The sequence below is a fragment of the Heterocephalus glaber genome, unplaced genomic scaffold (assembly GCF_053883595.1).
Source record: "Heterocephalus glaber isolate CG9 unplaced genomic scaffold, H.glaber_assembly_v1.0 deba00000331, whole genome shotgun sequence".
NCBI classification, from domain to species: Eukaryota; Metazoa; Chordata; class Mammalia; order Rodentia; family Bathyergidae; genus Heterocephalus; species Heterocephalus glaber.
In genome coordinates this window covers 63,804,796-63,817,560 of record NW_028258142.1, presented here as the reverse complement: position 1 = coordinate 63,817,560, position 12,765 = coordinate 63,804,796, and positions in this window count along the sequence as shown.

Here is a 12,765-nt window from a genome sequence, read left to right as displayed (position 1 = left end):
CTTGCTGCCCATACCTGCACGTTCCTCTCCCCACTCTCCCGCGGTGGGTGTGTTGGTGGCTCCCACCCTTCAGCTACTATGGTGGCGCCGCTGTGACCAAGTGCCTGTGCTGAGGCCCTGCTTTCGGATCTCTGGACATACGCCCAACAGGGAAATTGCCGGGTCGTACGGTAAATCTACCCGTAGTATTTGAGGAACTTTCCAAACAGCATGTCCAGTAATGTTTTTAAGCCTCCATTTTCTCACATGTAAAAAAGGGTCATAATATCAACCTCAGAGAAGTTTAGGAAATATTATTAAAATTAATTTCAAAGAGAAAGAGAACCCTAGCACCGGCCTTCATGAAATTTAATCCTGTCTGTGAATATGGTGGATGTTTCGCCTTAGTAAAACACATGAGATTTATCCTCTTTAACATATTTTGTTTGTTTACTCTTTTTCTCTAAGAGACAGAGTCTCTGGTGTCGGCCGCAAAGTTCTTAAATCCCGGGCTCAAGTAATCCTCAAGGCTTGGTCTCCTGAGCAGCTGGGACCTTAGGGAGAAGCCACCACACCCAGCTCCGTCTCCACACATTTTTTAAATGCACATACATGTTGCCAGCTGAGGACACTGTACAGAAGAGCTCTGCACCTTGCCCATCCTGCATACTTGTAGCATCAGCCTGCTTAGTCGCAACTCTCAACTACTCCCCCCAGCAACTGTCATTCTATTCTGCTTTCTGAGCCTGTTTCAGATGCCATATTTAAGTGGAATTATGCTCTATGTGTCCTTTTGCAACTGGCTTGCTTTACTTAGCATAGTGTCCTCCAAGTTTGCCTATGTTGTCACACATGACAGGATTTCCTCCTTTTCAGAGACAGCATAATATTCCATTGCATGTTTATAACACCTTTTATCTATGCATATGTTAGTGGACGTTTGAATTGTTTCTGGCTGCTACTTATCTTTGCTGTTGTGAATAATGCTGCAATGAACATGTGATACCTCTTCAGGACCCTAATTTCAATTATTTTGTGTATGAACTCAGAAGTAGGCTTGCTCGATCTTATTGTAGTTTATCTTTAAATTTTGAGGAACCTTCATACTGTTTTCCATAGTGGTGACACCAACCATTCTCCATCTGAATCTCATCTGATTTCTCTATATCCTCACCATCACGTTATCCTTTAAAAATAATAACCGTCTTAGCAGTTATAAGCTGACATCTCCTGGTTTTGATTTGCATTTCTATGATGATTAGTGATGTTGAATATCTTTTCATATTTTTGTTGGCCATTTGTGTGTCTTCGCAGAAATGTCTAAGACCTTTGCCGATGTTCTGATTGGGTTTTTATTACTGTTCACGTTGTAGGAGTTCTGCACATAATTTGGATACTCACACCTTCTCAGATACATAGTTTGCAAATACTTCCTCCCGCTCCACAGGCTGCCTTTCCACTGTGTCATTTCTTTGGCTCTCGGGCATGTGGTGAATTTCTAAGGGGCTCTTTGTGCATCTTTTCAGTTGTAATTGCGTTGATATTCTCACTTTATTCTGATATTACAAGTGGGCTGGTCGTTTTCAGATTAGTTCATGGAGATAAAACCTGTCCTGGGTGAGGAAAGCATAGCTGGGGGGTGATGATCATACTGATTTCAAAATGTAAAGGAACGGAGCAGTGAAAGGAAGCCAGGTTCTGCTGCAAGTCTCCTGTCACTTTCTCCTAGTAAGCTGTGAACCAAGTACTTGCTCCTAGAAGAAAACATCACAGAGGTCCCATCACAGTTTTATTCTGTGGCAGAGGCGGTATGGCTGTGGTGGTTACGAGGCTGGGGTGCAGCTGGGAGAAGCAGGTCTGAGCACACAGTCGAAGCTTGGATGGCATGGTGATGGTAGGAATCACACTGCATCACATGCGAGGGACTTGCCAGGACGGTGAGGTTGACCACACACGTGCACGAATCAGAGCAACTGCTGAGGCAGGGCGTGTTAGTGAGCTTGATTATGGCACTCATTTCACAGTGGGTGCTTATGTCAAGCTATCATGTCATGGACCGTAAATGTGCATAATTTTTATGCTCAATTCTTACCTCAATAGAACTGGGAAAAGACTCTGAGAACAAATGACACAGAGCTGTCTTCATCCTATTGCTCCACTCAGTATCAGGACTTGGGCAGAACTTCTAAACTCTTTTCCCTAGAAAAGTGCATAAATCACCTAAGTTTGCATATAATTCCAGAGAATTCACGAATTTTCTTATACTTGTGCGAATATCACCTAAATAGTGATCGATTACACAGTGCCCAACTTTATTTAATAATGCCTATGTGTCACGTCGACCTTTTGTTACATGAACTATGTGTTATGGTTCATTGTTTAAAAGCCACAATAAACAAAAAAAATTAAAACAAAGCCTGCTGTTTGTTGACCTGGAGATGAAGACATAGGTCACTGACATATATATATTATCATTGATTTTTTTCTGTTTACCTACACAATCATCTCTAAAATAGTGTGTTGTATTTAGGGATGACACACACGTGATGGAGTGTGGGACATTTACCTGTCAACACAGGCATATGAATAAAATGCTAATCTAGTGCCCAAGCCAGATGCTGAGGTAAAAGTAGAAAATGTGCTCTGTTGGGATTGTTAGGGCAGCAGCGTGCTGTGAACCGTGGCACCAGGAGCCTGGTTAGGAAGGTGTCAGCGCAGGTGTGCAGAATGGGTAACAGGCATCTGTAGGCTGGAGCCCAGGTTACAGGGGCCTGGCCAGGTTTGGATGGGGAAGGGGGAGTAGGAAGGAGACACAGGTCCAAAGCAGCCGCCCCAAAGCAGGGGCACAGCTGGGAGGAGCAGAGGGGACAGAGTGGGTATGTTCTGGTCGCAGGGTGGCCAGGAAACCCAAGCAAGTAGAAAGGAGCCGTGATACCCTGAAGCACCTGGATTTCCAGCAGAAGTGAGCTGGTATGAAAGGAAGGATTTGGAGTTCTGAACCTTGTGGAGGGTAAGCCTGAGTCTGTGGGCTGAGCGAGACAGAAGTGGTGGCTGAGAGCCAGCACAGGAGTAAGGGACAAGAGGAAACGGACTCGTTAGTTTTAGGTAGCAAAGGACCAGGGGGTTCAGCAGGAAGCTTGGGGTAGTGGTGGTGCTGTGAATGAATGAGGTATCGCTCTGAGCTCAGCTTGGAGTGTGCTGCGTTTGCGAGCACGGCAAGAACATGTGAAGGTGATGTCCTAGCTGGTGACAGAGGATGGGGTCAGATGAGCCCACAGAGCCGGCTCATGGGTGGAAGACGTGGCACTGCTGCTGGCTGTGTGGCAGGGTCACACAGAGCCTGTTGAGGATGCAGTCAGACAGACCTTACAACCACAGCTGAAGCCAAGCCCGTAAGCAAGCTCCCTGGGCTGTGCTGAGCCCCAGCGTTTTCTAAGCACGACTTGGTTTGTAGGGTCACAAAAGACACCAATCAGCTTCTTATTTCTTTTGCATCCTGCAAATGGCATCCTTTATTGTGATGGTTAATCTTGATTGTTATCTTCATTGGAGTGAGAGAGGCCTCACAGATTAGTAAATCAGACTTCTGTGTGTGGCCTTCCTTGAGGGCGTTTCCAAAGATGATTGGCTTGTGGGCCAGCCAATGTAGGGAGAGACTTGTCCTGACTATAGGTGATGCTATCCAATAGGCAGCCCAGATGGCATGAAAAGGGAAAGGAGGAGCAGGAAGTTAGTCTGCACTTGCAAGCTTGACTCTGCTTGAGCATGGATAGCTTTTGCTGCCATCAACTACGGATGTCAGACTCTAGCTTCGTCAGCCTTTTTCTTTTCTTTTCTTCTTTCTTTCTTTCTTTTTCTTTTCTTTCTTTCTTTTTTTTTTTTTTTTTTTTTTGAGACAGGGTCTCTCTGTGTATTCAGACTGGTTTTGAACTCACTATGTAGCTCTGCCTGAGGCCCTGCCAGAGTCCTCATGGCCCTGGGTTCACCTTGGTTTCCTCCTGGCTGGGACGTGCCTCTCAGAGGTCCTCTACTTCTTTTATAGCTCCTTGAAGGTCTGCATCATATTGGATTTTTCTTTGCCATTTCTCCCAGAACTCACACAATGAGGACCTGGGGGAGGTTATTAGTAATTGTTGAGTTGAATATTATTAGTTTATCATTTGTTTTCTACAAATACCTCAGCAATGTAGCTCTCCTTATAAATTTCACAAGTTCCTTGAAAATGTAATCTCTCTGAGTCATCTAATAAGCATAAAACAAATGCAGATTAAGCTGCTTTTGCAAGATATTCCCACAAGAAGTTGTATAGACCTAACAGTTTTCATAATATGCAGGAAAAACTGTTTAATATACTCTGAAATTTCAGTATGATCAGTATTTTTTTCAAAGCATGGCAAGACCATAGCTCATATTGTTCTAAGACTCCAGCAATGGTCCCATAGCAGCTGTCTGAATCATGGGCATAAATGAAAACATAATGAGAATCATTTATTTCTGAGTAACAGAATCTTAAAATGATATTATTTTCTCACAGTATATGTAATGTGTAATGCTTACTTATGAAGTATTAAAACACAAATTTCAGTAGGAATATTGAAGAGCTTTGAGCTCTGTTTGCGTAATTAGAAAATCATAGCTATGAAAAAGTTTATGGCAGTTCATTCAGTTGAAATCATTATGTGCATCAAGCATTTCATCAATAATTTAATTTTTAGCATGTGTTCAAAATCCATATGTAATTGCCTATTATAAAAAAAACAGTAAAAGCCTTGATAAAAATTGAAAAATGCTAAGTTGTATCCCTGTGGGGCAATCAGAAGGAACAGTTAAGGAAAGAACATCAGTTACAGGAGCAGAGAGGGGAGGCTGAAGAATAGATAAACGCCAGAGGCTCTGTGCTTTGCTGCCTAGGTGGAAAGGTGAACAAGATGTAGGCAGGGAGAGAAAGTTGCTGAATATGATTAATATCGGTGATTGATGTGCAGTTCTATGTCCTTGAGGTATGACTGACTTAAATATAGAATTTAATTTAAAACATGAGCAAGGCTGGAAAGGTTTTGATCTAAGGTGGTCAGGTGTGAACTGACAAAAGCATGTCCTAGGAGGCTAACCTAAAAAAGAACTTTCCTCCTTTTATTACATGTTACACTGGAAGAAAAACAGAAAGGACTCCTAATCCGATAAAAGGACTACGTAAATCAATGAATGACTACTAATTCTTACAGAAATTCTCAAAGTTAACTGGAAAAGAATGTGTGTGTGTGTGTGTGTGTGTGTGTGTGTGTGTGTGTGTTTAAATTGATATAACCATAGAAGGTGGAATAGAACTCATGGCTCATGGTCTGAACATAGCTTAGTTGATTTACTAAAACAGAAAATTTCAACTGTCTTCATACAGCTGTTATAGGGACCAGAGCCTACAACAGATAATCTCCACAGTGTCCAAGATACAATTCAAACAGCTAAGAAAATGGGACCAATTCTCAAGGTTGAGAAAAAAATCAACAATGCCCATCTCAACGGGGAATTATGAAAGATCTTAAAGCAACTGTTTTATGCATGCATTATAAGATCAAAAAAACATTTAAAGTATTCGAGTGAATGAAATGATAGAAATTCTCAACAGAGAAATGAAAAATAGAGGAGCTGAACAAAAATTATTGAACAAAAATTATTGAACTGAAAATACATTATCTAAAGTGAAAAGGTCACCATTTCAGTAGCAGAATGGAGGTGATAAAGGAAAGGAGACTTGAAGATAGAATGATGAAAATTATCCGGTCTACACCCTGAGAGATGCAGGACTAGAAAGATCATAACTCATAGAATAAAGGACACATCTCACAGCCACAGCCAAAGCCACAAGAAACAGGGAAAAGCTGAAAGCACTCATTCTCACATGTGGAGCAGGACTGGGATATCCACCCTTACTGCTCTTATTCAACAGGGTACTGAAAGTTTTAGCCAGAGCAGGTAGGTAAGAGAAAGAAACAAAAGGCATATAAAGTGGAAGGGAGAAAGCCAAGCTATCCCTGTCTGGATATTGTAGAAAATCTAAGGACTCCACCAAAAGACTATTAGAACTGATAAATAAATTCAGTGATGTTGCAGAATACAAAATCAACATACAAAAATCAGTAGCACTTTGTACACTAATAAGATTACTGAGAAAGAAATCATCAAAGTAATGCCATTCAAGAATAGCTAGAGGGGAGAGGGCCAGGGATTTAGCTCAGTGGTTTCGCCGCCTGCTGCGCAAGCACAAGGACCTGAGTTCTATCCCCGGTACCCCCCCCCCCAAAAAAAGAATAGCTAGAAAAACACAAACCCATAGGAACAAATATAACCGAGGAAGTGAAATGCTTGTGAAAACTACGAAACACCGATGAAATAAATTGAAGACACACATGCACATACATGGAAAGATCTCCATGTTCATGGACAGGAAGAATTAGTAGTGTTACAATTCCATACTACACAAGCAATTTATAGATTTCGTGCAAACCCCATCAAAATGCCCGCGACAGTCTTCACAGAACTGGAGAAAATACCCTAAAATCCATGTGGAAGCATAAAACACCCAAGTAGCCAAAGCAGAATTGATAGAACAAAATCAGAGGCATCATCATTCCTGATCCAAGACAGAGCTGCTGCCGGGGCTTGGGCTTGAAATGTCCCCCAAACTCCTTGCGAAGGCTTGGTTTGGATGGCTGGGCTCTGCGTGTGACTGGCCCTCGAGGGCTGTGACTTCACCCGACAACATAATCAGATGGCACCCTGGGGAGTCGTGGACACAGGGGCTGGGGCCTCATTGAAGTGAGTGGGTCACGGGGTTGTGACCTCGCAGACCCAGTCTCTCTGCTTCCCAGCTACAGACAGGGTAGCAGCCCCGAGGCTGTCCCGGCAGCCAAAGACCACGAGGAGCCGGGTGGCCAGGGGTTACCCTGGAGCACCTGCAGCAGCGGGGTGTGGTCCAGGAGAGGGCTCGCCGGGGCGGGGTCAGAGGGTGGTGGGCGTGGCTAAGAGCAAGGGGAGTGGAGTCCCAGAGAGCACCACAGGACAGAGCAGGCTGGCCTGAAGGTGGGCGGGGTTCTGCAGTGGAGGGGCGGGGTCTGGGCCTGCATGGGCGGGGCTCACGGTGGTTGGGCTGTTGGCGGTTGGGCCGTTGGGCGGTGGGCGTGGTCAGAATCCAGAGCCCGTTTATTATAGCCAGTGGCGGAGGGGGGCTAGCGCCCAGAAAATTTCCTCAGCAATGGGAAGTGGTTTGATTTCTCCTTTTAAATCATGCTTTCAGTTGGGGAGGGTTCAGGGGAGAGCAAGCGGAGTTTCAGGGAAGCAGAACCATGCCAGGTCAGTGGGGGGTACAAGGAAGTTTCACACACTAGGTGAGCTACACAACATCGTGCAGCTGCAGCAAGTTTACTGCCAAGCAGGATGTGGGGGTTTTGGGTGCTTTGTTCAAGCGCAAACACTTTGTTCCAGCACAGATACAAACTGGCACTGAGGCCCAAGATGGAGTCGGGTTGGCCATCATAGACCCTCATACAATTAGCGACTTTCCTTTAGGACCTATATGTGAACATCCTCAATAAAATACTGGTTAATTCAGCAATTATGCAAAAGACAAATGAAAAAGTATACCCACCCTAGAGACTTGTTTTTCTCTAAATCTTTCTCCAACTTTTCGTCCAGTTCCCCTGCAGCCTTAAATGTAGTTGATTTTCTCTTTTTCTCCTGGAATTGCAAGTAGGCTGTTTGCTCCCGAGTTCCTGAGGGAAGATGTGTCCCAGATAAAGAAAGGGTGCCAGGTTCCACATTGCAAGATGAAAGCAGCATTCACTCATCGTCTTTCCAGCCCTCAGGATGGGCTGAAAACAGTAGCACTAGAAGGCCAGGTGAGAGCCAGGGATTTAGCTCAGTGGTTTCGCTGGCTGCTGCACAAGTGCAAGGCCCTGAGTTCAATCCCCGGTACCAAAAAAAAAAAAAAGAAGGGCAGGTGGAACTCACTTGTGTCAGAGCTCCTGACCAGGAAGATGCAGCTCAGCCTGGAGGACGGAGAGATAGGCAGGTCCTCTGCAGCAGCCTCAGGTGCTCCTGGCCATCTGTCCCAAACACAATGGTGAGATTCAGGAGTGATACCTGACTGCATGTGGGGCATCCATTTGTCAAATGCTTGTCACTTAGATGGCAACTTAGCACCTGAATTGGGCATTGTAAAGTGCTGAATTAAAGGGATAGGTGGAGAAGCACTCTAAGATTCAGGGTTAAACTGCAGCACTGAAGAGGGGCCCTATCAGTGACCTAATGGACTCCGTTAGGACTCTAGTCCCTCTCTGACCCCATTTTCCTCTTCTGCTCTTTCCTCCCTGAGCCCCTCCCCTGTGGTCGCCTTGGACTCCAGGAATGGCAGGTCTGATATGTGAACATGAGGGACCAAAATTACCCAAGCAGTCCTGAGCCCCAGGGAACAGATAACCCAACCCCATAAGAGATGGTCCCCAAGCTAGAGCCATTACCCCAGGGTGGGAACAGAAGAGGCACATCAGCTCCTGCTGTAGGAGCTAAGGGCACAGAGCCGGCTGGCTCAGCTCTCCCCAGGCCCTCAGCTGTGGTACCCCCAGCAGGCGGATGGAAAGGGAGGGACACCTGGCCCAGGAGCAAGATAAGACTTCTCCAAACAGGAAGCAGGGAGCTTTGCGGGCTGGCTCAGGCTTTACAACACAACTCTGCTGTGGGATCTGTCAAGGGTTTGCTCCAGAAATGCTTATTCCCTTCAGAGAGCAATGTCCCGCGGCGGCCTGCCTCAAAGAAGGTCTAACCTCCGGACCTCCACAAGGAGCGATCAAAATATACAGTGAACTTAAGTTTAAAAAATGAATTGCGGTGAAAGACACATTGGCGTTAATCCCTCTCAAAATGCTCTCTTGCTTCGGGCACACTTCACCCGTTTCTCTCTCCACTCTGCAGCAGTTCTGAAGGCTCCCTCTCTCGATGTCTGTACCACGCGATCAAGCCTGTGAAAGCCACACTGGGTGCCACCCAGCCAGTGGGAAGGCGGCCTCACAACGTGACACTGACCCTTGTCCTCCTTATTCACCAGGCCTGGAACTGCGTGACTTGCGGCTCTTCCCAAACTCTGAAGGGGAAATCACTGAATCTTTTCGGGGCACAGAGGCCTCTACTACCCACAGCAGAGGACCCCAGAGTGCTTCACAAAGCAGCTCCTTTCAGGTGTCTTCCCACAGTCATTTTTCCTGCGTGGCTCTTCATGCGAGTGCAATCAGGAATTGTTGAAGAAAAACGACCCCTTTTGCTTGTTGGACATGGCAAGCCAGGCTTTATCTGGGGGGCTACTATCACAGGGTTTCACAATGGGGGGCAGAGATGGGGCTCAACTCTGAGCACAAGCACAAGTGAGAACTGATGGGTAGCAGAGGGCGGTCCCTGGTGGGAAAGCGCGGGGAGGAAACTCAGATGGTTGCCTGTATTTTACACCAATCCCTTTTCATTGCTGAGTAGTACACTTTTATACAAATTAGCCATGTGTGTCTAACCCTCCTCCCAAGTTTTGTGTATTACGAATGAAACAGTGAACGAGTGCTGCTGTGCTATGTGAGCTTTAATTTCTCCTGAGCAAATACCTAGGAGTTCAATTTCCAGATCATAGCATCGATGTTGTTACTCTTCTTATTATTTTGCCAGTTTCCCAAAGTGGTGCCAGCGTTTCACCATCCCCTCAGCTCTGGAGGCGGGTGGGTTTCCCCTGCCCCTGCTCCTACTTGGTACCTTGTCTCTTTTTAATTTTGAGGATTCTTTTGGTTTAATTAGCATTTCTCTGATGACTGACGATGTTGAGTACATTTCTATGAAAACTGACTCTACTGTTATGGAGTCTTTAAGTCTTTTCTACCCACTTGAAAAATCAGTTGTCTTTTTCTTATTGAGTTGCTTAGTGTTCTTACAGATTCTGGTCACAAGCCTGTCCCCACATATTTTTTTCTGCCAATCTGCAGTGAGTCTTTTCCTGACCAGCACAGGTGTTGAGCAGACATCAGTTTATCTGTGGCTCCTTTCTGCAGTGAAGGTTCGGTTGTCTTGCTGTAGTGTGACATGCTGACGGCTGTGTGGTAGAGAAGGCTGATTCCAATCCTTCACCCAAGTCCTGGAGCTCAGGAATGAAAGCCAACCCATGGCTCTGCAGTGAGGAAAATGTCAGACAAATGCACACAGCTCCTGAGCATGCACTGCTAGTTTTGTTTTAACAGAGGTGTTTGTAAACAAGATGACTTTATCTGTGGGAAATGCCAGTGATTGTTAGTTTCCAGGGTGCCCTGGTCTCAGCCCTTTCTAGCTTCTGTCTGGAAGTCAGGGTGGGTGGGCAGGGCATCCCTCAGACCTCCTTCTCCTGGCTGATCTGCTTCTTTGTTTGCTGCCAAACCACATTGTGCAGCGGTCTTTGGAATGGAGACAGGCTCTGGCCCATTGGGACAGCAAGCCAGTTCCCAAGTTGACCTATGGGAAGAAACCATCATGGGGCTCAAGGTCAGGACCTCCGGGCTGGGTGGATGGCAGGGTGTGCAGTTCTTAGCCAAGAGCACCGGGGCTGATAACCTTAAAAAGCCCTGAAGTCATCAGCAGATAACTGGCCCCCCGGGGCAGACAACCTCACGAGCAGGAAGAATACCTTAAGATGGGGCAGGAGCTGTGTTGTCAGATGACTTCCATTACCTGGCCAGTGGAGGCCCAGAGAGACAGGGGATGGGAAGGGCACGACTGGTCAGGGCCAGGAGCACATCCTGGGGTGGATGACGTGACGAGAGATTTGTGTGGAGTGCTGACCCTGAGTGAAGCGCTGATGAGGACCAGAAGGACCCTGGGGGTGTGGGGGACAGAGGTGGTCTGGAAGCTGCAGAGCCCACCATCAGGGCAGGCTGGGGTGAGGAGGGACAGCACACAGCCACACTGGAGGCCGAGAGCCCAGGGACCAGGCCCACGCGCCAGTCCCGAGGCAAGGCCGGGACGGGACCCAGCAAGGCTGCAGGATGCAGCTGTAGCCACCCCGAGGGGCTGATGGCCTTCTCGGGCCTTGGCATCACAGCGAGATCCTTTGCTGCAGGCTAGGGACAGATACTGGGAAAGCAGAACAATCGCATATGGACTGGAAAGACGGGGCTGCTAAAGATCAGGCAGAGAGTGATGGGGTCCACTTGTCCTAAGTGTGTGATCTCACCCAGTGAAATCTACAGAGGGATCTCCAGGATTGGAGGGCAGGATAGGGTTACTGGGGGAGGCAGGTGGGGAGTTGGTTACCAGTACTATCCAGAGTCGGAGAAGAGGGATGCCATCTGGTGCTGTTTATTACTGTGCAAAGGCTGATTGCAGTGAGCAGTTACGTACTGTGTATTTCAAAATAGCTGGAAGGGAAGATCTGGAATATTGAGGAGCAATGATAAATATTTAAAGCGATGGCTGTGCTAGTGGGCCTGATTTGATCCTTACATAATGGAGACATGTATTGAAACACCGGGCTGCATCCCATAAATATGCACCTTTATTATATGTCAATCAAGAATAAAATGAAACCCTAAAAGTTGCAAGCCAGGGAATCCGGGCCCGGCAGCATTCTCTGGGGAGCTGTTGGGCCTGTGCTTCCTATCTTGATTATTCTGAGACTTAGCAATGGGCTGATGTGGACAAGAGAAGTGGTCAAGGATTCCAGGATTGATATTCCAGGCTTGAGATTTGGTTATAGTGGCACACACCTATAACCCCAAGCACTCTAGGAGACGGAGACAGGAGGAATGTACGTTCGAGCCCAGCCTGGGGAACTTAGCAACTGTCACATACGGTTACTTAATGTAAATATGCCTATAATTCCCAGGGTAAAAATATGGGAGTCCTAATGGAATGAACTGGACATATATAACCGGGTGCGTCCAGAGATGAAAGGGAAACTATCATTCCTCTGAAAAAGTCAAATCTTTGTGCTCATGTGTGTACTACTTTGCATATACATTTGTAAGTTAAGTGGGTTGCAAATACATCTAGCAATGGAAGGACAGAAACGAGGATTCACGTAACCTTTCTCCATCTGTGCGGATCTGACTTCTGGAAAAAGTTCTAGCTCCTTTCTCCTGGGGACCTGGTTGGCAGGAGACCATCTTGGTAGATCTGATGATATGTGTGTGCTTTTTAAACTATGAGTTTTGCAACCCTAAAATAGAGAATCTTTCCCTCAATGTGGGCAGTATAACACACTGACTCGAGGTCCTGGCTCTAACAGGCACTGAAGGAGAAATGAGTATAATTCTCAGGCACATCCCTCTGCATGACTCGCTGAGGTCATCCACCTGTGCCAGTCACCCACAGCCCTGCTGCACTCCTGGATGAGTACTTTGGCATCGTGCATGACGACTTTGCCTGCTGTGCGAGATGAGCAGATCACTGCCCTGTGGTGTTGCGAGTGAGGGAAACTTGAAACTTGTTAAGTTCCTGCAGTCTACCAAAGGGAGGTGGCTGAGAAGTTTGGGACCTTCTCCGCCTTCAACTATGGATGAAATGGCCTGCAGTGGATGTTAACTTGCAAATGATGTACAGGATGCTAACTTTCCATGATCCGTATATTTTGCTATCACACGCTGTGAACTACTTCATTGCTGAATCAAAAGTTGTAGGATTAGAGACAATGTAACTGACATATAACTGAAAACAGAATAACCGGATTACTCGTGAGAACTGAATCACACTGTGATGATTTCTAAGATCTGTTTTGGAACTGAAAATGTT